We start from the raw sequence: 26679 nt of genomic DNA on the forward strand, positions 1-26679 counted from the left end.
TCCCTGATTTGAGCTGTAGAGCTGGGAAAAGGAAAAAGAATAGCCATTTACACTGACTCCAAGTATGCCTTTCTGGTGCTACATGCACATGCTGCTATTTGGAAAGAAAGGGGCCACTTGACCACCCAAGGGTCCCCAATCAAATATGGTGATCAAATTCTTAGACTCTTGGAGGCTGTCCATCTGCCCACGGAGGTTTTAGTCTCCCACTGTAAAGGACATCAAAAAGGGAGCATGGAAGTGGCACGAGGAAACCAAGCAGCTGATCAGACAGCTAAGAAAGCAGCATTACAGAACCATGACCTAATAGGGGTTGCCACCTTAGTTCCACAGACTAATTTGCCAGAAACTCCTTCATATACTGAAGGTGAGAAGCTAAGAGTGAGGGCTTTCAAGAAGATCATATGGGGTGGTTCCAAAAGAAGGGACTCCTTTTTTCTGCCTGGGAATCTCCAATGGAAGTTGGTTAACTCCTTACATGCCACCACTAATTTAGGGGAAAAAGCCCTCCAAAAATTACTAGAAAGGTCATTCAGAGGAACAGGTTTCCAAACAACTATAAGGCAAGTAGTGTCCTCTTGTCCCACTTGCCAATTAAACAACCCCCAATGAGCTCGAAAACCCCAGCTGGCCCAGCCCATCCAACGATGTGGGACCTATCCAGGAGAGGACTGGCAGATGGACTTCACCCAGATGCCAGTTTCTCAAGGGTGTAAATACCTATTAGTCATGATAGATACATTCACAGGATAGATTGAAGGGTTTCCCACCTGGACTGAGAAGCCTAAGGAGGTGGTAAAAAAAACTACTCCATGAAATCCTTCCAAAGTTTGGTCTGCCCAGGTCATTACAAAGTGACAATGGAACATCATTTACTTCTAAGGTCACCAAGAGGTCTCTAAAGCATTGGGCATTACTTATTATCTCCATTGTGCCTGGAGCCATCTTCAGGAAAAGTAGAAAGAGCCAACCAATTCTTTAAATCAGCGATAAAAAAGATAACCCAGGAGACCTCCATGGGATAGAAGGAGGCTTTACCAATAGGTCTCCTCCGCACCCATATTGTCCCTAAGGAACAGGTTGGTCTTAGCCCTTACGAGATGCTATATGGGAGACCTTTTGTTTATGTCAATGACTCCTTCCTAGATCCAGAGGTTCAGACCCTCCAGTCTTATACCATGGCCATTGGGCAATTCCAACAGGATATACACTTGTGGGGTATGAACCAGGACCCAAAAGATTCTAAGGAGTCACCACTATATGCTCCAGGGACTCAAGGCCTAATTAAAGTCTGGAAAGATGGGTCCCCAAAGGCTCAACTCCAGCCCACATGGAAGGGCCCCTACCCTGTAATACTTTCTGCCCCCACAGCAGTCAAGGTACCAGGACATGACTCCTGGATTCACTACTCATGAGTCAAGCAGTGGAAGAAAACACAAGAGGACACTCAATACACCTATCAACAAGCTACAATATGCAGTGCCAGTTCAACAAAGGTATAAAACTACAGCTGAGCACGGAAAATATCACTCACCCTTACATGGACACCACTATAAGGACTCTGAGGCTTGAGACTAGCAAGAGGGGGAGGCCCAATACCCTTCGCCAACCCAGTTCAGCCGGAAGTAGCCAGAAAGACCTCAACACCCCTATTCCCAAATAATTGGGCCTCCCATCTCTTGAGAGGGGAACCATTCTCAAAGAAAAAATGAGAGTGAAGGATTGCATCAGCACGGGCGGGGGGGGTGGGGGCCGGGGGGGGTGGGGATGGGCGGTGGGGTAAAGAGAGAGAGACAGAAAGAGCGTATGCACGTGGGAGAGAGAGAGAGAGCGAGAGAGCACTTGGTTCCACGTTTTACATGTTTTATTCCCCCTGGGCCTGCCCTATGCAAATTGGGCTCAGCCAGGAGTGCTGTTTTACCTGAAGTCCTCACTCTGGTCCTCGGACCTTTCTTTGACCTTCCTTTGTTCTATTTTCATGGGCTTTTCTCTTCCTTGTCTTTTAGCCACCACCATTTTGGACTCCTTTTTCCTATTCTAACTACTTAACAGTTCCAAGATAACCAGGGTCCCAGAAAATATCCCCAAATCACAGAGAATGTGTAGTAACTTGAGTGGCTTTACCTACCCTCTGTTCCTGGAGCACCTAGGCTCTTGATTACCAATGGCAGAGATGCAAGAGACATAGGTTCAGTCCCTGGATTGGGAAGACCCCCTGGCATAGGAAATGCCAATTCACTCTAGTATTCTTGTCTGGAAAATTCCATGGACAGAGGAGCCTGGCGGGCTACAGTCCATTGTGTAAAAGGGTTGGATATGACTTAGCAACTGAGCACACATACACATATCTACCCTATGATAAACCACTCCCTGCCCAATGCCACATTCTACCCATCAGAGTATTTCTGAGATTACTCTTTATCAGTCAGTTGCCAGACACTAAATCCAATAGATCTTAGCCATGATCCAAAATACAAACTTCCCCAGTCATTTATCTTCTCCTGAAAGTTTATCTTCAAATAATCTATAGTTCCTTCTCCCCAACCTAATCTCATTTCTTCTAAATCTTTAATGTGCTCCCTAAAATGTTTGTCTCCTTGTAAGAAAAATGCTTTTTATTTGTTTTTTATAATTAAAAATATAAAATCCTGCCTTGACTATTTAACTGAGAATACCCCTTCACCTTCTTGCTGTAACTGGATCCTGGTCCCTTCCTAGGGCCACTGATTTTCCCAGGGCTTCCCAGAGTGGAGACATTCATACCACTTGACTCAGATTTCAAAGAAAGGGTCAGTGTTCTACTTTTCCTGAGTGCTTTTTCCAGACTCTTCCGACATAACACTTATATTAAAATCTTCCTCCACTGACAATGAGGACAGCCTGAACTCCACTTCCTCACTGTCACTAGTGACCTCTTAATCATTCCTTCTCTTTCAGAGAACTTTCAGCTCTAGCTCATGACATTTCTACTACAGCTCTATTACTCATTCAGAGATGACTCAAACAATGGCCTACTTCCTTAGCTTCTTAAATTTCTCAATTTATGACCCTGTGATTTCCTCTGTTCCCTTTTATCCACCCAATCTCATGATCACATTAAGCACTTCAGCTAAGTCTAAATTATTCCATTTCTGAAAAGTTATATTAAGAACTACCTCTTTTCAAAAATTGTCTGCTGTTTGTCTTTTGGTCACTCTTATAGTCACCCCAAAAGACCTGCTCTTCAACCTCACAGGGATCCCAGGTTTTCAGTCCCTCCATGTTCTCTCAGACTCTCAGAACCTTCCAAACTCCATCTAGTCTAATCAATTTCATGGTATGTTATTTCAAGCCAGCTGTTCCTTTCTTTGACACAGCTACCCAGTAAAATCCAGTTTTTAATTACTCATTTAAAACTGAAAAATGATCATTCTTTTGACCTATGCTTGGGTTGTGCAGCAATTATTATAAGGAAAAATAATTGCAGTGCTACAGATCAACATCCTGTAAGGTCATTGACAAGTTTAGCCAAATTCTTTAAACCGGGATAAAGAAACTCAGGATGCACAACTGCATTTCTGAGTGTAAGAAGCAAGACTTTCCAAGGAATAGTAATGAAAAAAAAAAAAAAAAATCAAAAATTTAAACAAAGAACTGGTTTTAAGGTAAGTCTTCAAACTTCATATAGTTTAACTTTGATCTTTTTGAGAAATCTTCTGTTTTCTTAATAGCCTTTCATCTCACTTACAAAAGAAATGTCTATCACTCAATGAATTCGATCATACCATTCTCTTTCCATGAGAATATTTTCCAGGCTCTGAAAAAAGGGGAACTCTCTTTAATGACTGACCACAATGCTATAAACATTTTCAATGTTCTTTCTTGTCTTCAGTAACTTTTGTTATGGTTTAACATGCAAAAGGGGCATTTTGGTCTGCTTTGGTAAGTCTGGAGTACATATATATGATAGTGGGTGGTGTAATACAATTTTTATTTTAAAATATTTCCTTTTCCTTCTTCAGACACTTTTCAATAAATACTATAAGGAAGTATTTATTGGTCCTGTCTTCCTCCAGACAATTTTTAATAAGTATTCTTGAGGGAGAATTCCTATAAATGTAACGAGAGTATCGATGAGAAACTCTGAATGCTAAAAATGTTTGTCCCCAATCCCTATATTTTAATACAATAAATTATTTTCAGATATTCTTAATTCTCACTTCTAAAACAACTCAATATCTAGAAGGAAACAACATCTAAACAGCCTAAGTATGGATTGGTGATGTAGATTCTTTAACAGTAACTGTTACCAAAAGAATATGTTTCCAAAAATACTGAATTTTTCAAAACACATTAAACCTTAAGGAAAAAATTACTATACAATTTTTTGCATATTAAATGTAGCTGAGACTTATTTTATCAAATCATATTATATGGAATAAATATTCCAATTATAGCCAATCCTCATTCTACTTCAACTAGTGAAATGGTTTTTACCTTCAGCAACAAATGTATAAATATGTGTGTGTATGTACACTAACTGCTGAACTAATTTATTTTTAGTTATATACATTGCTCACATATTAAAAAGGCTTGAAAATGAAGTCCCATGAAATTGTTATTTTGACTTTTTATATTTATAATTTAGTCTTGATTAATTATTCTCAAGAACTAAAAATCAAATATAGATAGGTATGTGTGCATATACATACACACACAACATCACACATACATCTTTGCCAAAAGAATCCTATGACCTTTTTGTTAATCTTTATTTGTATATTTGTAATTTTTACTATATTATGTTATGTTACATTGTTATTTTACTGAAGCAAACGAATGAGAAGTAACACTTATACTGATACCTAACTTGTTATCAAATCTCAGTTAAAATAACTAATTTAATTAAACATTTGAATTGATTGGTTTTAGTTTTATATTTTGCAAGATAGTCTATAATGTATTCATTATTGTTTTTTATACTAATCCTAAGAATGTTTATTAATATATCTACTTCAATTGAAAGTACAATTTCCAGAAATTGAGAAAGGATTTGTTAGTCAGAATATAAGCAAAATTTGTCAACTACTATTCCATAATACACAGACATCAGAGGAAAAATCTCTGAGATTCTTTCTATGCAAAGTACTTGGAGGAGTGTAAACCTATTTTTATTTAGCTATCCAAGCTACTTATATAACCAATTAACTGAACTCAGGCTTTCCACTTTGTACTGAATCACGTGTTGAGAATTAATATGTCAATGAATCTCTAAAACGTGTTAGAGAATAAGATTCCTCCAACAAGTTTCCTAGAAGAGAAGAAAAACAGAACTGGAAAAAAGAGTTAAATTCTAATGAAGTTAAAATAAATCAGATAGGGACTCTGGTAATTCAGGAAACAGCTCCAAGTTTATTTATGTAATGTGTTGATTTGTAAGCTATTTGATTTTCTCTAATTATTTTTGTTACAATAATTTATATATTATTTTAGAAAGGTTTTATGTTTTGGACTATATTAAGGAAAAACAAGAAAAAAGATTTGATTATATTTAACAAATGGGGCATAGGCCTGGTCATAGTGCCAAGCCAAACAGGATGAAAACCAGATTTTGATTTTTTGGACTGTCAACTCCAGAGATTCTTTCAATGAAACTTTTTCCAGGGAGTAAGTTGAATGCATATTGTGATTTGGTTTGGAAAAAATGGAGACATTTCTTTTTAGTTTCCATTTGATGGATAAGACATTTAAGGTATAAAATCCATACCCAGTGTTAAATATTTAGTAATTGTACTGAGTTTAAATAGTGCTCCCTCCAAAAACAATAATCCATGTACACATGGAACCAATGAATATGGTCTTATTTTTAAAAAGTGTTCTCAGATATGATCAAATTAAGATGAGGCTATATTGAATAAGAGCATTGTGTGTGTATGTGTTCAGTTGCTTAGTCATGTCCAATTCTTTTGGGATCCCATGGACTGTAGCCTGCCAGGCTTATTTGTCCCTGGGATTTCCCAGGTAAGAATATTGGACAGGGTTTTCACTTCCTCTTCCAGGAGAATTTTCCCGACCCAGGGATCAAATCCCCATCTCTCGCGTTGGCAGGCAGATCCTTTACCACTGCGGTTGCCTAATTAAATAATTGCTATTCCTATAAGAAAAAGGAAATTTTGAAACAGACATACACAGAGTGAAGGTGATGTGAAGATGTACAGGGAGACCATGAAGTGAAGATGAAGGCAGAGACTACAATGATACATCTACCAATGAAGAAACTTGGACAGCTGCTCTCAACCATCACAATCTAGGAAGTATCCTTCCCTAGAACTTTCAGAGACAGTGTGTCCCTGCCTTTACTTTCATTGCAAATGACCAGCCTCCAGAAATGGGGGCCAAGAAATTCCTCTATTTTTAAGCTATCCAGTTTGTAGTTCTTTGCTACAGCAACCTTAGGAAACTAATACAATAACCAGATATGTGTATTCTCAGTTTCTCAGTTGTGTCTGACTCTTTGTGGTTCCATGGACTGTAGTCTGCCACTTCCTCTGTCCATGGGATTTCCCAGGCAAGAATACTGAAGCAGTTTGCCATTTCCTGCTTCAGGGGATCCTCCTGGCCCAGGGATCAAACCTGTGTCTCCTGCACTGGCAGGTGGACTCTTTGCCACTAGCGCCACCCAGAAACCAAATACACAGTCATGTCTTTTGGTAAATACAAGGATTTGGTCTCCAACGTCCCTTTACACACCAAAATTAGTGGATGCTCAAGTCTTTTCTATTAAATAATGTATCTTGTTTACTTAAAATACCTAACATAATGTAAAAGCTATGTAAATAGTTGCCTTTGTGCAGCAAGGCAAATTCAAGGTTAGCTTTTGGGAAATTCCTGGAATTTTTTTCTGAATATTTTTGACTGAAGGTTGGTTGAGTCTTGCAGATGTGGATACTATAGATACAGAAGGCCAACTCAATACATTTACATTCATGATTTTTCCAATGGAATATGTTACTTCCTAAATTTTGGACTTTTGAAAAATGTCATAATTTAATATGGTGCTCTCCTTATCTTTAATAACTTTATAAAAATAATAGACTGCAGTTGGAAAGCAAGTTTGCAACATATCTCAGGTGGTATTGAAGGCAGGAGGACAAGGGGACAACAGAGGATGAGATGGTTGCATGGCATCACCGACTCCATGGACATGAGTTTGAGCAAGCACCTGGAGTTGATGATGCACAGGAAGGCTTGGCGTGCTGCAGTGCATGTGGTCGCAAAGAGTCCAACACAACTGAGGGACTGAACTGAAATGATTGAACTATGTACTCAGGTGGTATAATCTGAAGTGTTAGCCTGTTGAGCATAGGGCAAGAAAAGGAGAACAGAGATTATGCATCTGAGGACCAAGGGACACGGCCATAATAACACAGAATCTGTTTAATAGTGTCAGCATATAAGTTGAGCTCAATGCAAGTTAGTTACACTTTCCTCTTCTTTTCCATAAATGGCAGACCATTTTTATAAATAGATGAACCATATATAATAGTTTGATAAACTTTAGCTGTATTTTCCAGATAAAGTTAAGCCTTTTAAAGCTTTGTAGTAACACATTGCATTCACAGCATGTAAATTAATATCAATTATTTCTTCATTCTTTTTCACTTAATTCGTTTTAAAAGTCAACTATTGGCTTTTAAGGTCATGCATTTAATACTATAATTTAAGTATTTCATGGGGTTTACTTGTTTTCAATTTCAAAACATTTTAGCTATTAGAAAAAAAAAGCATAAAATTATAGATTTCAATGTGTTTTAACCAAAGCCTCATGAATCAAACATATTAAAAGATGAGAATCTCCTTATATAATTTCTGGATTAGTTATGATACAAGTGGGAAAATAAAACGAACATAACAAGTACAAATAAGAAAAATGAAGACCGATCATTATGAGAGAGGGGTACACATCCAGTTGAAAGGGGCCTCACAACTCATTTCCAGCTGAATGTGGCCCTATTAGAATATGATTCCAGGTATTCATAAGTTCTAATCATCTTTTCCAAGTAATCACTAGAATTCAAATATTTATGTAAATGTAACCAGTTTTATCATATTATAAAATAACAAATGCTTAGTCTCAGAAATTTCAAAATGCAGGAACTGTGACTTTTTTTGCATATGAATTTTAAATGTGACTTGAGAGAAGACTCATATCATATATATATATGTGTGTGTGTGTGTGTGTGTGTGTGTGTCTTTGTTACAAAACAAGTCCTTTATGTCCTGTGATGTATTGCACCAAAGTTAAAACTAAAAATTTCAATTCATTTGGACCTGTATTTTTGATCGACTTCTCTTTTTTGATACAAGATAAAATTTTCAAGTTCAAAATTTAGATAATCATACATATATTGGAAGATTATGAAATATTATGAAGAGTATTAAAGAAGACTTCTTGTACTAGTAACATTTCACTACCTTATCACTTAGTATCAATCTTACAATCTAGACTTGTGAACCAAAAGAAAGTGCTTAGCATGTTTAAAATTTTCCTCTATGTCTAACTCGTACATACTGAAGGAAACACGCTAAGACAGGATGTGTTCCTTTACTTGTGCTGGAGCCACATGTACAGTGAGATGGACTATGGTATAATTTGATATGATTTCATCAGTGCTGTCACTGGATTTGTTCTTTGGTTGGAAATAGAACATGAAGTGTACTTTCAATGTTGTCATCCTTGATGGTACCACTGGATAGAATGATCTACCTAGAAAGTGTTCAAAATGCTTACCAGTAGTATTATAAAACTCTACAGGTGATCGGAACACTAGTCCACATTTCTGTTTATATTGTGGTTACTCAGTGCTTTAGTTGTGACTAACACCTCTTTGTCAGTTATTACTATTTAATAACTTGCCCCTCAGTCAGCTCTATTGTATTAAAACAGGACACATATCCCAAGGGAGATTCTTTCCAAACAAAACACTGAGGGAAAAAAATAATACGATGTTTTTGTTGCTTTCATTTGAAAGTTATTTTTCCTCATTTTGTAGTGGAAAGTGGTGTTACACTTCCTGTTACTCACTTAGAAAATGTATTTCTCCACTTTGTTTTGGCTATGAATAATTTGGCCAACTGTTCTGTCTGGATCAGGTAAGAATTCCCCCAAAATACTAGTCCGCTTAGCTAAAAATCTTCTCAATTAACATGTGAATACTGATAACAGACATGAGACTCAATAGGCTGAAAACCAACTGGACCACATTATACAGCCAAAAACCAACTGGACACTCAGTCATGTCCAACTCTTTGTTACCTCATGGACTGTAGCCCATTGGGCTCGTCTCTCTTTGGGATTCTCCAGGTAAGAATACTGGAGTGGGTTGCCATTCCCTTCTCCAGGGGATCTTCCCAATCCAGAGATCGAACTTGAGTCTGCTGCATTGTAGACAGATTGTTTACTGCCTGAGCCAGGGGAGCTCTCATATTATACAGAGAAACTTTCAAATATTTTATGATAACAATAAAAATTGAGATACTGTCTCTATTTTGGGTAGAGATAGCATAGAGGATGAACACAGTACTAAATTAAGAGCCTAAGAGGCTGATTCAAGTTCAGAGAATATCACTAAAGACTGTTTTGACTTTGGGCTTAACTACTCTGAGACTTCACTGTTAAATTCTCTATGTTATAAAATTAAATCTGTACTGCTTAGACCACAGGCTTATGGAAAAATATGTGCAAGTAAGACAAAAGAGGTGAAGAAATTTTATAACAATAAGATGCTATCTAAACACAGTGAATCACTACTATTGAACAGTAGTCTTATTTCTCCTCATCCAAGCTCTCCTAATTGTGGCTCTTCTGGATACAATTATGTTTCTAGAGGTCTCATTTCACAGGCTGAATTCTCAAGAACTGAACCTGAACTTAGAAGCCAACAATGCCAACAATAAACTCTAAAGCAGAGGTTGAAGATACCTTGAAATCTGTATTTTGGGCAAAGACAGACACTGAAGAAGTAGCTGATTCATATTAAGTAGAACTAGAAACCAGAACTTCTATAAGAAGCATGAAGGATGAGTACAACATCTTCAGAAGTCAGAATGTCAGGATTTTCTAAAACCTACAATTTTAGCAGGAGGAAATATTTGTGGGATACTTTCAGTGGGGACATTGAGAAGCTGGGAACAACTGGACATACTCCAGTGTAAGATAAGAATAAGATTCTGGACAGAATTTGGCTTTCATGTCCCAACTTAACTTCTACAACATTCCAACATAATGAATTTAGGTCTACCGTTGATTGGTCCATTTAGAAACAAGTATAACTTTTGTTAGCTGGTATCAATTTTCATCTAATAAACTGCCATTTGGATTTATGATTCTGTCAATTCTAACCAATGATAAATGAGAGGAAAGCATCAGAAGCAGAGTTAATATTTTAAAGTCTTTATATTAATTTGTAATGTAATGGTATTGAAATAAAACACTGTGGTCTGTTATTTATTATTTTTCAATTCCATCTTCCACTTAACTGCACCCTAAAGTGAGCTGTGTGCACAGATAGAAAATAGAGTCTTAAATATATATATGTAAGAGGTCTTAAAATATTATTCATGTTTATTTAAATAAATGTTTTGTTAAATGAAACAAAAGAAAAACAATAGAATGTTTTGACCCATTCAGGCCATAATGTTGAATTTACTTAAAAATATAGTTTTAAACAGAATGGTTACTTTTTGAAATAATTGACATGACTTCTAAAAATTATGAAGCATTAAAAATAAATGCATATTTATACTAAAGAAATCGCAAGAAAAAAAAAAAAAAGACAATTCGTTGCAGCCATAGGTTATACTGAAATTATTCTCAGTCCAAATTCTGCTATGCTTTCAAGTTTCTTTCTTAGGGAGATTACATTCTTAAATTTCTTTTTTCATAAATGTTGATATACCATGGAGAACTCTGATTCTCATAGATTAAGATTTGGATTTTTTACACACAGTTATCCATTTGCCGGAGAAGGCAATGGCACCCCACTCCAGTACTCTTGCCTGGCAAATCCCATGGAAGGAGGAACCTGGTAGGCTGCAGTCCATTGGGTCGCTAAGAGTGGGACATGACTGAGTGACTTCACTTTCACTTTTCACTTCATGCATTGGAGAAGGAAATGGCAATCCACTCCAGTGTTCTTGCCTGGAGAATCCCAGGGACAGCGGAGCCTGGTGGGCTACTGTCTATGGGGTTGCACAGAGTCGGACACGACTGAAGCGACTTAGCATCCATTTGCCACTACATCACAAATTGAACAATTTATCTTTTTCACAAGATGAATTGTTTATTCTACTTTCATTACAAGATATATAGTCCCTAAATATAGTAAATCTATTTTTACTTCATCCTTCCTACTTATTATTCTTACATTAGAGAAGGAAATGGCAACCCACTCCAGTAATCTTGCCTGGAGAATTCCGTGGACAGAGGAGCCTGGGGGGCTGCTGTCCATGGGGTCGCACATACATTGGAGAAGGAAACGGCAACCCACTCCAGTGTTCTTGCCTTGAGAATCCCAGGGACAGAGGAGCCTTGTGGGCTGCCGTCTTTGGATCACACAGAGTCGGACAGGACTGAAGCGACTTAGCAGCAGCAGCAACAGTACTATAATTTTGAAAACTACCATAGAGCTCATCTAGCATCTAGACCAAAGCTATCCAACAGAAATAATATCTGACCTACATATGTACTTTTAAATGTTCTAGTAGCCTCATAAAAAAGGGTTAAAAGGAGCTCAGTTCAGTTCAGTTCAGTCGCTCAGTCGTGTCCGACTCTTTGCGACCCCATGAATCACAGCATGCCAGGCCTCTCTGTCCATCACCAACTGCCGGAGTTCACTCAAACTCATGTCCATCGAGTCGATGATGCCCTCCAGCCATCTCATCCTCTGTCATCCCCTTCTCCTCCTGCCCCCAATCCCTCCCAGCATCAGGGTCTTTTCCAATGAGTCAACTCTTCGCATGAGGTGGCCAAAGGACTGGAGTTTCAGCTTTAGCATCAGTCCTTCCAATGACCACTCAGGACTGATCTCCCTTAGGATGGACTGGTTGGACCTCCTTGCAGTCCAAGGGGCTTTCAAGAGTCTTCTCCAACACCACAGTTCAAAAGCATCAATTATTGGGAGCTCAGCTTTCTTCACAGTCCAACTCTCACATCCATACACGACCACTGGAAAAACCATAGCCTTGACTAGATGGACCTTTGTTGGCAAAGTAATAGCTCTTCTTTTTAATATGCTATCTAGGTTGGTCATAACTCACCTTCCAAGGAGTAAGCATCTTTTAAAAGGAGCTAGTGACATTAATTTTGGTTATATATTTCATTTAACTCAGTATATTCAAAATGTTTTCGCCTGTAATTAATTACATTTCAAAATGTAATCAAATACAAAAATAATCATTAGTGAAATAAATATTCAAGATCTAGCATGTATTTTACCCTTAAAACAGATCTTAATTCAGAGGAGCCCCCATTCTAGTGTTCGAGAGCCATATGTGACTAGTGGCTACTTTTCTGGACAGTGCAAATATAGACAAGTAAATCCAAAAGAAGAACCAGTAACAGTCTTGAAATAAGATTATCTTTCTGAAAGATATTATAAAGAGCCATGCAATAGAAGCATTTATGAGATTTTTGGTATCAGAACGGCATTCAAGACTTATTTGGGGAAATAACTTTGAATAGAGTCAAATATATAACCCTACTAGCTAACAACTCAATCATCTCCTAATATAGCTACTTTTATTTTTTTAAGCTTAATTCTTCTCAAATCAAGCCCAAAAGCATGTAACAAATTTCACAGTTATCTCAATTTGTAATTATCTACAAAGTTTTGTAAATATTGTTTAATAAAAAGGTAAATTGCAATTCTATATTCACTAGAGTGTCAGCCTTGAAATGCATTTTACTCACTATAGATTTTATTCATCATCATAGGTATCTTTAGCAGATTGATGTGATTAATTTTTTTCCTAAACGATTTCCTACTTGTCTGCCATGTCAGTCATTCCCACAAGCCTCCTACCCCCAATCCTTACTCAAATCAATTCAGTCTGCACAGGGAGTAATCCTTCTAAAATGTAGTCTCACCAAGTTACTCTTCTGCTTAAAATCCTCCAAAGAAATCTTGCCCACTCATGGTCAAAAATACATAACCCTTTCTGTGGTCTACATGAGCCAACAGAGATGACCCCATTCTTAGACCTTATCTTCTATCATTCCCTTGACCTCTTGTCACTCTGTTGGGACACACTGGCATTATCACTGTTTCTGAAACAGCTCTTCATGTCTCCTTCTAGGTAAATGTGCTACCATAGATAATTACATGACTGTCCCTCAACTCCTTCAGGTCTTTTCTTTCTGACCATATTATGGAAAATTGCAGTGTCATCTCCCATCACCACTCATCCTTATTCTCTATTTTATTTTTCCTCATATACTTATTTTGTAGCCACACATTCCGGGAAACAAACTCACTCAGAAGGACAATGCAGATGGTGGAGTGCAGTTTCTTACACCAGCAGGCCTAAGGCAGAGTCTCTTCTTAGCCAAGGACCCCAACCAGGTTTTGTGAAAACCTTATATAGCCTAAATGTACGTGTCCAAACCTGCCTCCCCAAATTCCCTGAAACTAGTCTTAACAAAGGAAAAGAAAGATATAATCGAAGTTAACCCATGATTCACATGCCTTAATCCTAGGTATTTAACAGTGGACAATTATCAATAGGCCTGTGGTCATACCCCAATAAGCATAATACAATTTATGAGTATATTCAGTTACACAGATAATTAGGGTATTCTTTTAGGCGACAGAGTCTAGATATGAGCCTTGGGGCTCTTCCATCCGGGGGGTCTACTTTTCCAGTTGGTATGTCATTTCTGTAGATACTGGGCATATACCTCAAAGTCCACAGTCTGGCCCAAGATGGAGTCCTGCTTTCAAAATGGAGCCTGTTCTGTCTGTTTCCTCCTTCACTTATCACTATCTAAAATAGGCTATTTTTAATATTATTAAATTGGTTGATGTTTCTTCTTTTCTAGAATGTCAGCTCCAGAAGGACACAGGTCATATCCTATGTGATTTTCTACTATATCCCCAGTACCTATACTGGTTCCTGCAACATAGTTCATGAAGTTAGTATTTGTTGAATTGATATCTTTACATTTGTGAATTACAATAAATCTTTAAAATAATATGGTATAAAATGTACAAACGTATTTTTTAAATTTTCCCACTATAATCTAATTATTTTGATGGTCTAAATGATAAAAAGAATAAATTTTATATATTATTTAGAGACACAATTTCCAGAAAACAATCAATTAAACAAAATTGTGCATGAGAAATGCAGTTTCTTAATCCTTTTAGCACTTTATTGGTGAGTGACAGTGTAGAATTTGAAAAAAATAAAATGAGTATACTGTGCATGTCCACAGCTTTAATGGAGAGTTTTAAAAAATCAAACAGATTAAAAATAAATTCAAACTGACCTTAAAGATTTCTGAATTTAAATGTCATGTTTTCTTCCATATTACTATAAAGCTAATGTCAAACAAAAAAGAAAACTCTATTTAACCTTCTTGAAATTCTCAAAGATTTTTTCCTTTGTTTTTTAACAAGCAAATGTTTATATTTTTGACAGTTAATCTAAACCATTACTGTCACACTGTCTTTCAAAGAACCTCTGAAGTTTTAGAGAAATGTGAATTTCTACTGCCTAATTGTTAAGATTCATTACTCTGTAGTTGTTTCAATAGATAATATAATAGAGCATATAACTTTGAGGACTGAAAAAATTAAAAATATATATAAGACAATACTATATAAAATTTAAAGCTGTGTTCACAAAAGGACTGAATTAAATGTATTCTTAATAATCTGATGGATTAAATTTATTTTAGATACAACTTATAGTAGTTTTTATTTGGAGATGCCCATTGATACCTATAACAACAATTAAAATGAGCTATAAGTTTTGAGAATTTACTATATGCTAATCACAATACTAAGGATGCACATTCCAAAAATTCTGAGAACATACTTTCTCCTTTTGTAATAGTCTATGAAAAGCCTCTTGATGAAAGTGAAAGTGGAGAGTGAAAAAGTTGGCTTAAAGCTCAACATTCAGAAAACGAAGATCATGGCATCCGGTCCCAACACTTCATGGGAAATAGATGGGGAAACAGTGGAAACAGTGTCAGACTTTATTTTTCTGGGCTCCAAAATCACTGCAGATGGTGACTGCAGCCATGAAATTAAAAGACGCTTACTCCTTGGAAGGAAAGTTATGACCAACCTAGATAGCATGTTCAAAAGCAGAGACATTACTTTGCCAACAAAGGTTCGTCTAGTCAAGGCTATGGTTTTCCCTGTGGTCATGTATGGATGTGAGAGTTGGACTGTGAAGAAGGCTGAGTGCCGAAGAATTGGTGCTTTTGAACTGTGGTGTTGGAGAAGACTCTTGAGAGTCCCTTGGACAGCAAGGAGATCCAACCAGTCCATTCTGAAGGAGATCAGCCCTGGGATTTCTTTGGAGGGAATGATGCTAAAGCTGAAACTCTGGTACTTTGGCCACCTCATGTGAAGAGTTGACTCATTGGAAAAGACTCTGATGCTGGGAGGGATTGGGGGCAGGAGGAGAAGGGGATGACAGAGGATGAGATGGCTGCATCGCATCACTGACTGGATGGACGTGAGTCTGAGTGAACTCCGGGAGCTGGTGATGGACGGGGAGGCCTGGGGTGCTGCGATTCATGGGGTCGCAGAGAGTCGGACACGACTGAGCGACTGATCTGATCTGATCTGATGTTTAATTAAATGAGAACACCATATAGCCAGTTTGCCAAATCTGAACTTGACATATCTAGTAAAAGTTAAAATGGCCACCAAAAGATATCCAGTCCCAAATAGCCCTGTTCTCTTATAAAGAAACAGAAACTGTGTACTAAGAGCTGTATTTAAAGATCTTGATATATAGAGATTATATTGGATTATCCAGGTTGGTCCTAAATCCATCCTAAGTGTCTTCATAAGAGAGAGGTGGAGGGACATTATGCATACATAAGCAGAAGGCAATATGAAGATATAGTCAGATTGGAGTGACTTGGCCATAAGTTAAGTCACCAGAATTTAGAAGAAGTAAGACATATAGTCTTCCCTAAGTCTCCAATCAAAATGTAGACTTGTTGACATCTTGTTTCAGCACAATGAAATTGTTGGTATACTTCTAGTTTCCAGAACTGTGAGGAAATTAATTTCTATTGTTTTAAATCAATCAGTTTATGGCAATTTATAATGGAAGCCATAGGAAATTAACACAGATTTTGTTAGTAGGAAGTAGGGTATTGCTGTAACAAATACCAAACACTGTGGATGGCTTTGTAATTGGATAGTGGGCAGAGATGAAATATGCACCATTAGAATTGATAAAATAAAAATAATACTGGTAACTTATTCAGTTAAAAAAAAGAAAACTATTTAACCTACTAGAAATTCTCAAAAAATACTTCCTATCTTTTTTAACAAGCAAATGTTTATATTTTTGACAGCTTAACTAAACCATAATTACCACACTGTCTTTCAATATTTTAAATATAGAATTAATAAATAATAAATAATATATAAGTATATTTATAATATATGAAATTATAGTTTAACATGCAAGGAAACTAAAATATTGATTCATTGATGAGGGTGGGACATATAAAATGGTCATCTACCTGAAAAACAATTTGGCAGTTTCCAAAAAGCTAAAATAGATTTATGACACACAACATGCATAAATACATATATACATACACTCCAGCAATTCCACTTTGACATATTTACCCCCCAAATTAAAATGATTATCTATGATGTTATGAGCCAAATGTGTCTCCTTGTTGAAGCCCTAACTTCCAACATAAAGTTACTAGGAGGTGGGGCCTTTGGGAGATAATTAAGTTTCTAACAAGTTTAGATGAGGCGATGAGAGTGGAGCTCTCATGATGGGGTGAGTACCCTTTAAAAGAAGTGGAAACACACCAGAGCTTCCTGTCTTCCCACACACTAGCACCAAGGAAAGGACATGAGAGCACATGGTGAAAATGTGGCTGTCAACAAACCAGGAAGAGAGTCCTAATGAAGAACCTACCAAAACTTCCAGCACTTTGAACTTAGACTTCTCAGCCCCAGAACTGTGAAAAGTAATGCCTGTGGTTTAAAAACCACCCAGTCTGCAGTGTTTTATTTTCGCAGTCTTGAGTTGACTAAGATACACACAAATCTTTATATAATAATGCTCACAACAGTTTTATTCCTAATAGACAAAAACCTACAATACCCTAAATGCCCATCATCAAGTGAAAGTGCCGGGGACCAGCCCCGGCTGATCCAGGGTATTTGAAGCGGGGACGGCGTCGGCGACCTATTTATTTAAATATTTTATCAAAGATATAAAGAGTAATAGGATGAGGATAGCTCAGTGAAGAAATTTAGTGGAGAAAAGAGGCTGAATAAAATTCCAAAGCAGGGAATTTACGTCACCTACGAAGGCCGCAGGCGTCCTCCCGTTCTCCCAAAGGAGAGGAGACACTAAAGCCTCCCAGGTTGGATCTTAGAAGCCCAGGCAAAATTAGTAGGCTTGACGAGCTTCCCCGCCTCAGAGGAAAAATTCAGCTAGAAGGTGAAAGAAAGAACGACATGGGGAGACCAAGTTTCGGTGAACAAGGCCCGCACTTTATTTTCCAAAGTAGTTTTTATACCTTAAATTGTGCATAGAGGATAATGGAGGAAGGGGTAGAGTCATGCAAGGACAGCAGTTCCTGGTTCTAATCAAAGCCAGGCTTTCAAACTTATCATATGCAAAAGTTCAGGTGATTTACATCATCTTCTGGCCAGGAGGCCTGTTAACATTTTAAGGAACTTATTTTTCTCTAAAGGTGATTATTCCAAAGTCAGGCACCAGCCTCCAAAAAAGCATTGGACAAAGCTGCATTCCTATAGGGCAAAGGTGAGGTGGGCTCAATCAAGAAAATAATTAACTCAAGGGTCCAAGGTTACAAACATTGAGCTACTACTTACATTTCTATACACCCATTACATCAATCAATACACTGCTAAGGACACAGTAGGTAAGGGGTATGGAGACTTAGCAGCAAACATTGGCTCAATAAGTGAAAAACCCTTCACCAATACAATTTCTAATCAATCTTTTAACTACTCAAAGGAATCTGTGTTTAGACAGTTTAGAACATCTCCTGCCTCTCACAGTTGGGAGGCTCTGAACAATCACATGTGGCCGGAAAAACCTATTCAGGCAGGCTAGAGGATTTCCAAAGGAGTTTGTAGGTTAAACACTGTCACATCCAGGAATTATTAACTGGAGCTGTAAGCTAACTCTTTTTTCAGAGAGAGGTAGTGGGGGACAGCCCCCCGTAAAGTCAGAGGTGTAGGTGAAAGCACAAAGCAGAAAGTAGGCAGACTCTGGTTTGGGGGGTAGATGCTCGAGAATTTTCAGGGAGACTCCTGAGGCTCGATCCCGCCTTTGCGTATGCCAAGCCTCCTTCCTCATGACCTTTGCCATGGGCGGAGCTTGCTCCCCACATGAAAGGGTGAATAAATTGTGCTATATCTATTCAGTGGAATACTTATTCATAAAATGAAAGAAAATACAGATACATACACAGCCTTGACAAGTGTCAAAATCATTATGCTGAGAGAGAAGCCAAACACAAAAAAATACCTACTATAGGATACAATTGATACGGAACTCTAGTAAAAACAAATAAATTTGCTAGGGATAGGAAACAGTTCAGTGGTTGCCTGGGTCCTAGGTAGGAGTGTGAGGTGGGAAAATTTTGACTGACTAGGTCTGACTAAGGATGGGAGCAAGATAATCTTTTCGGTCTGAGGGTTTCTTGAAGGTGGAAATGGTTACATGGGGGCTACGTGTGTGTTTAACATGTGCTTGTCGTATCTCATTAAGCTATATACCTGAAATGGATATACCTGTTTTATATAAATTATACCTCAACTAGGGAACAAAATCAACGTTAAAATGTTAGATACATCTATAGGAAATGGAAAAAAAAAAGTGTAAAATTTCAAATATAAAAGAATAAGAACAACTAGATAGATTAATAAATCATACATTGAAATGGTAACCAAAGATCACCTTACACACCAAAAAGATATCCAGGTATAGTTTTATTGGTGAATTTTCCTGAAAGCATAAGGCATAGAGAATTTCTATCTTATATAAGTTATTACAGATCATATCAATCGCTCAGTCGTGTCCGACTCTCTGTGACCCCATGAATCGCAGCACGCCAGGCCTCCCCGTCCATCACAAGCTCCCGGAGTTCACTCAGACTCACATCCATCCAGTCAGTGATGCCATGCAGCCATCTCATCCTCTGTCGTCCCCTTCTCCTCCTGCCCCCAATCCCTCCCAGCATCAGAGTCTTTTCCAATGAGTCAACTCTTCGCATGAGGTGGCCAAAGTACCGGAGTTTCAGCTTTAGCATCATTCCCTCCAAAGAAATCCCAGGGCTGATCTCCTTCAGAATGGACTGGTTGGATCTCCTTGCTGTCCAAGGGACTCTCAAGAGTCTTCTCCAACACCACAGTTCAAAAGCACCAATTCTTCAGCACTCAGCCTTCTTCACAGTCCAACTCTCACATCCATACATGACCACAGGAAAAACCATAGCCTTGACTAGACGAACCTTTGTTGGCAAAGTAATGTCTCTGCTTTTGAACATGCTATCTAGGTTGGTCATAACTTTCCTTCCAAGGAGTAAGCGTCTTTTAATTTCATGGCTGCAGTCACCATCTGCAGTGATTTTGGAGCCCAGAAAAATAAAGTCTGACACTGTTTCCACTGTTTCCCCATCTACTTCCCATGAAATGGTGGGACCGGATGCCATGATCTTCGTTTTCTGAATGTTGAGCTTTAAGCCAACTTTTTCACTCTCCACTTTCACTTTCATCAAGAGGCTTTTTAGTTCCTCTTCACTTTCTGCCATAAGGGTGGTGTCATCTGCATATCTGAGGTTATTGATACTTCTCCCGGCAATCTTGATTCCAGCTTGTGTTTCTTCCAGTCCAGCGTTTCTCATGATGTACTCTGCATAGAAGTTAAATAAACAGGGTGACAATATACAGCCTTGACAGACTCCTTTTCCTATTTGGAACCAGTCTGTTGTTCCATGTCCAGTTCTAACTGTTGCTTCCTGACCTGCATACAGGTTTCTCAAGAGGCAGATCAGGTGGTCTGGTATTCCCATCTCTTTCAGAATTTTCCACAGTTTATTGTGATCCACACAGTCAAAGGCTTTGGCAGAGTCAATAAAGCAGAAATAGATGCCTTTCTGGAACTCTCTTGCTTTTTCCATGATCCAGCAGATGTTGGCAATTTGATCTCTGGTTCCTCTGCCTTTTCTAAAACCAGCTTGAACATCAAGAAGTTCACGGTTCACATATTGCTGAAGCCTGGCTTGGAGAATTTTGAGCATTACTTTACTAGCGTGTGAGATGAGTACAATTGTGCGGTAGTTTGAGCATTCTTTGGCATTGCCTTTCTTTGGGATTGGAATGTAAACTGACCTTTTCCAGTCCTGTGGCCACTGCTGAGTTTTCCAAATTTGCTGGCATATTGAGTGCAGCACTTTCACAGCATCATCTTTCAGGATTTGGAATAGCTCAACTGGAATTCCATCACCTCCACTAGCTTTGTTCGTAGTGATGCTTTCTAAGGCCCACTTGACTTCACATTCCAGGATATCTGGCTCTAGGTCAGTGATCATGCCATCATGATTATCTGGGTCATGAAGATCTTTTTTGTACAGTTCTTCTGTGTATTCTTGCCAGCTCTTAATATATTCTGCTTCTGTTAGGTCCATACCATTTCTGTCCTTTATCGAGCCCATCTTTGCATGAAATGTCCCCTTGGTATCTAATTTTCTTGAAGAGATCTCTAGTCTTTCCCATTCTATTGTTTTCCTTTATTTCTTTGCATTGATCGCTGAAGAAGGCTTTCTTATCTCTTCTTGCTATTCTTTGGAACTCTGCATTCAGATATTTATATCTTTCCTTTTTTCCTTTGCTTTTTGCTTCTCCTTTTCACAGCTATTTGTAAAGCCTCCCCAGACAGCCATTTTCCTCTTTTGCATTTCTTTTCCATAGGGATGGTCTTGATCCCTGTCTCCTGTACAATGTCATGAACCTCATTCCATAGTTCATCAGGCACTGTATCTATCAGATCTAGTCCCTTAAATCTATTTCTCACTTCCACTGTATAATCATAAGGGATTTGATTTAGGTCATACCTGAATGGCTTAATGGTTTTCCCTACTTTCTTCAATTTAAATCTGAATTTGGCAATAAGGATTTCATCATCTGAGCCAAAATCAGCTCCTGGTCTTGTTTTTGTTGACTGTATAGAGCTTCTCCATCTTTGGCTGCAAAGAACATAATCAATCTGATTTCGGTGTTGACCATCTGGTGATGTCCATGTGTAGAGTCTTCTCTTGTGTTGTTGGAAGAGGGTGTTTGTTATGACCAGTGCATTTTCTTGGCCAAACTCTATTAGTCTTTGCCCTGCTTCATTCTGTATTTCAAAGCCAAATTTGCCTGTTACTCCAGGTGTTTCTTGACTTCCTACTTTTGCATTCCAGTCCCCTATAATGAAAAGGACATCTTTTTTGGGTGTTAGTTATACAAGGTCTTGTAGGTCTCCATAGAACCATTCAACTTCAGCTTCTTCAGCGTTACTGGTTGGGGCATAGACTTGGATTACTGTGATATTGAATGGTTTGCCTTGGAAACGAGCAGAGATCGTTCCGTCATTTTTGAGATTGCATCCAAGTACTGCATTTCGGACTCTTTTGTTGACCATGATGGCTACTCCATGTCTTCTGAGGGATTCCTGCCTGCAGTAGTAGATAAAATGGTCATCTGAGTTAAATTCACCCATTCCAATCCATTTCAGTTCGCTGATTCCTAGAATGTCGACATTCACTCTTGCCATCTCTTTTTTGACCACTTCCAATTTGCCTTGATTCATGGACCTGACATTCCAAATTCCTATGCAATATTGCTCTTTACAGCATCGGACCTTGCTTTTATCACCAGTCACATCCACAGCTGGGTACTCTTTTTGCTTTGGCTCCATCCCTTCATTCTTTCTGGAGTTATTTCTCCACTGATCTCCAGTGGCATATTGGGCACCTACTGACCTAGGGAGTTTCTCTTTCAGCATCCTATCATTTTGCCTTTTCATACTGGTAATGGGGTTCTCAAGGCAAGAACACTGAAGTGGTTTGCCATTCCCTTCTCCAGCGGTTATTTTATAAACCTACTGTTACTTTGATTAGCAAAGTGGATTTGGAAAGTATCAATATAAAGAAGAAAAATCCACAGGCCAACTTCACTTAGAATTGCAGAGGTAAATAGCCTAAAGAAAATATCAGCTGATTTCCATTATATATAACAATAATAAAAATAATAAAAACCAGGATCAAAAAGGGTACATTTGCTCACAAGTATGGGGCTTTTCAGTCCTCCCTGAGGGCTCAGAAGATAAAGGATCTGCCTGCAATGCGAGAAACAAAGGTTAGCATCATCCTGGGTCAGGATGATCCCCTGGAGAAGGGAATGGCTACCCACTTTAGTATTCTTGCGTGGAGAATACTGAGAAGTGAAAACAGAGGAGACTGGCGGGCTACAGCCCACTGGGTTACAAGGAGTCGGACACCACTGGTGACTAACACTTTTCACATGGGGCTTTCCAGTCACCTTGTAGATTTTGGTTCAGTTTTCCCAGAACAACCTTACCCTGATCCTCAGAACAATGAGGAAGAGCTAGTGTTCCTATAAGAAAGTCTCCCTTTATTCAGTAGGCTATCCATATCAAATATAGCTTGACACTTAAGCACTATGGCTGCTTACTATATGGGCAGGGCTGTCATGTTCTTCCATGCCTTTCTGGTGGCTACTCTCCAACTGTTATAAGTCAGTTTTATGAGAAAAGACAGCAAAAGACCTGCAAGCCCAGTTAGCTGTGATCCAACTTCTGCTTGACACACAGATTTTTCTTTTTCAGCCCATTTTTCTGTCAGTCATCAATGTTGGGATTGAAATAGGCTGTTCATTGTCCTTCTTGAAGCATGATCGATTCTCATCACTCAACACTGATAAAAATTACTGGGACTATCTGAGTTACCTCATTTCCTGCTTCACTGCAATGTGCTCATAACTTCTTTATATGTCTCACAAACTCCCTTTCAATTTGATGCAAAGCCTTTCAGTTTGTGTTTCTGTGAGCGTTTGCTATCTGTAATGCACTCAGGACCCTTTGTTAGTTACAAAATGCACAATATTATTATGTCCACTGTTTTTGCTTTTTTTTTTTTTTTTTTTCGGTATGTATTCAGGTGGGTGATGGCATAAATCTCTATTTATGAACTTTTTTTTTCAGTCACTATTGATAGATTTGTTGTTGTGTAATTGCATTCGTAACTTTTATTAGGCTATGGGTAGTGTTTTGCCTCTTATTTAAACTAACTGCTGTTTTTCATACATATACATAATAATATTAATCCACCATCAACAGGTATTTCAATTTAGAGTTTTTCCCACGTCAAAAAGATGAATGGAAGTTAATCATTTAATTCTTAATCAAGTGCAGGCATTTACTAAATAGATGAATTGAATTTAGATGTACAACCTATTTCCATGAAATAAATTAGGGTTATGAAAATGATCTGACCCTCATGACCATAGACCTCTTAGAACAAATCAGATATACACAATATTTTTAAAATACATTTCCTACTACTCTACTAAAAATCCAACTTCTTAAATCAGAATAAGATTGTTCAACTTGAGCATAGCTATCTGTAGTAATGGAAGGTCTCAGTTCCCAGAAAAACGGAAAAAGTTAATGTTGTGACTGACAGTATTTATCTTTTACCAGTTATGCAGAATGAATAGGGAACCACAGATTTACAAGAGAATAGCAACCCACTGCAGTACCCTTGCCTGGAGAATCCCATGGAGGGAGGAGCCTGGTAGGCTACAGTCCATGGGGTCGCAAAGAGTCGGACACAACTGAGCAACTTTGCTTCATTTACTTTAGAAATAGATCTATTTCTCCAAAGAAGACATACAAATGGCAAACAAACACATGAAAAGATGCTCAACGTTACTCATTATCAGAGAAATGCAAATCAAAACCACAATGAGGTATCATTTCACGCCAGTCAGAATGGCTGCCATCCAAATGTCTACAAGCAATAAATGCTGGAGAGGGTGTGGAGAAAAGGGAACCCTCTTATACTGTTAGTGGGAATGCAAACTAGTACAGCCACTATGTAAAACAGTGTGGAGATTCCTTAAAAACTGGAAATAGAACTTCCTTATGACCCAGCAATCCCACTGCTGGGCATACACACTGAGAAAACCAGAAGGGAAAGAGACATGTGTACCCCAATGTTCATCGCAGCACTGTTTATAATAGCCAGGACATGGAAGCAACCTAGATGTCCATCAGCAGATGAATGGATAAGAAAGCTATGGTACATATACACAATGGAGTATTCCTCAGCCATTAAAAAGAATAAATTTGAATCAGTTCTAATGAGGTGGATGAAATTGGAGCCTATTATACAGAGTGAAGTAAGCCAGAAAGAATAACACCAATACAGTATACTAACACATATATATGGAATTTAGAAAGATGGTAACAATAACCCTGTATACGAGACAGCAAAAGAGACACAGGTGTATAGAACAGTCTTTTGGACTCTGTGGGAGAGGGAGAGGGTGGGATGATTTGGGAGAATGGCAGTGAAATGTATAATATCATATATGAAACGAATCACCAGTCCAGGTTTGATGTACGATACTGGATGCTTGGGGCTGGTGCACTGAGACGATCCAGAGGGATAGTATGGGGAAGGAGGTGGGAGGGGGGTTCAGGATGGGGAACACGTGTATACCTGTGGCGGATTCATGTTGATGTATGTCAAAACCAATACAATATTGTAAAGTAATTAACCTCCAGTTAAAATAAATAAATTTATATTAAGAAAAAAACTTACCAAATTAAAAAAAAAAAAAGAAATAGATCTAATCTCATGCTTTCCTCTCTGGTCAGAGTGACCTAGTTTCAAACATCTCTGTAACTTACAATAGGTGAGGATTCACTTTAATCTCCCTAAACTCCAGTTGTTGCTGTTGTTGTTTTTTCATCTTTAAAAATGGTAACTTTAAAATCCAACTCACACCTTTGGGAGGATTAAATGTTATATAAAGAAATTAGCGCAATGTGTGGTTTATAGAAAGCACTGAAGATATAATGGCTATGATTACCTGTATTAAAACATTTATTTCAGAGTGTTATTTAAGAAAGATAAAGTTTAAGCTGAACTTCAGTTTTCAAAATTGTAAAATGGTAATAATAACTGCCTCATAGGTTTCTTGAGAGGATAATAAGAATTTGAAAATGAGATGAGAAAGCCATAGTCTATTAGAAAGCTAGCAGTAAATACAAAGAAAAATAGCTGGGTATAGATCTGAATACTTTCTCTCTCATTTGCACATCAAACTGCTGCTTCATTTTTGAAATAAAATATCTTTAGAAGTCAGTTATCTCACTTTTAGAATGAGAAGTCTGTAGTTAATTTTTTTTTGCTTCTAACTTGAAAGTTGTATAGACTATTCTGGAAAATTTTCTTTGATTTATCCCACTTGCTCTCTCACAGATTTACACACCCATATAAATCTCTATCATAGAGACTATGTTGCATAGCATATAACATTCTCATTTGTATAAAATATTTTCATATAACAATCTTTAATAGTCTCAGAAATGTATACAAATAGAAAACAAAATTGTAATCAAAAAGTACTTTGTAAAAGTCAGCCAATATTTTTAAAAGTGGTACGTCAATGTACAACTGCATTCCTTGTTAATGAAAGAGCACAATTTATATACTACATTACTGATAATAATCTAAAGAAAGTCATCTTTTCATTCCTTGAAACTCTTCAAACCAAAGGCATTTTAATGGTGATTTAAAAATTAATGGCAATATATATGAGGATTTTAAAAGTATTTAAACATTATCTATGCTTGAATACATCTTTATTTTCTGAAAATTATTTTGAATTACCAAATCCTGCCTTAAAAAATATTTAAGCCATTGGCAATTCGTATTTTCCTTTTTTATGTTTTCAAATTTTTGCTCTATTTTAATTGCCTAGAAATTCATTGTTTTAGGACTTCAAATACATGCCTATTAATTTTATAGCTATTATTATTTTTTATTATTCACATTTTATATATCTTTGTAAATAACACCATTCTATTTGAATTCAACAGTTAATAAAATCAAGGTTTTAGTCATATTTTTATAATAGTCTATTATATGTATGTTTACTACTTGAGGACAAATAGCAGACATAATATAAATATTATAATGATTAGCACTGCTACATAAACTCTAAACATATTAAATAAAACGTAAGCTGTGTTGAACAATAAAATATATGTGTAAGAATATAACAAAATATAATTTCTTACATGAATTAAGACCTTCTGAAGGAAATGATACAAGCATTGAGAACATTTATGGAAATCAAAACAATGAATAAATAT

General features: G+C 37.5%; 1 pseudogene; it reads left to right on the forward strand.

Moving 5' to 3' along the window:
• Positions 1-234: 234 nt before the first annotated feature.
• LOC109562971 (small kinetochore-associated protein-like) overlaps positions 235-26679 on the forward strand; it is a 129190-nt pseudogene continuing 102745 nt past the window's right edge.

The sequence above is a fragment of the Bos indicus genome, chromosome 1 (assembly GCF_029378745.1).
Source record: "Bos indicus isolate NIAB-ARS_2022 breed Sahiwal x Tharparkar chromosome 1, NIAB-ARS_B.indTharparkar_mat_pri_1.0, whole genome shotgun sequence".
Classification (NCBI taxonomy): Eukaryota; Metazoa; Chordata; class Mammalia; order Artiodactyla; family Bovidae; genus Bos; species Bos indicus.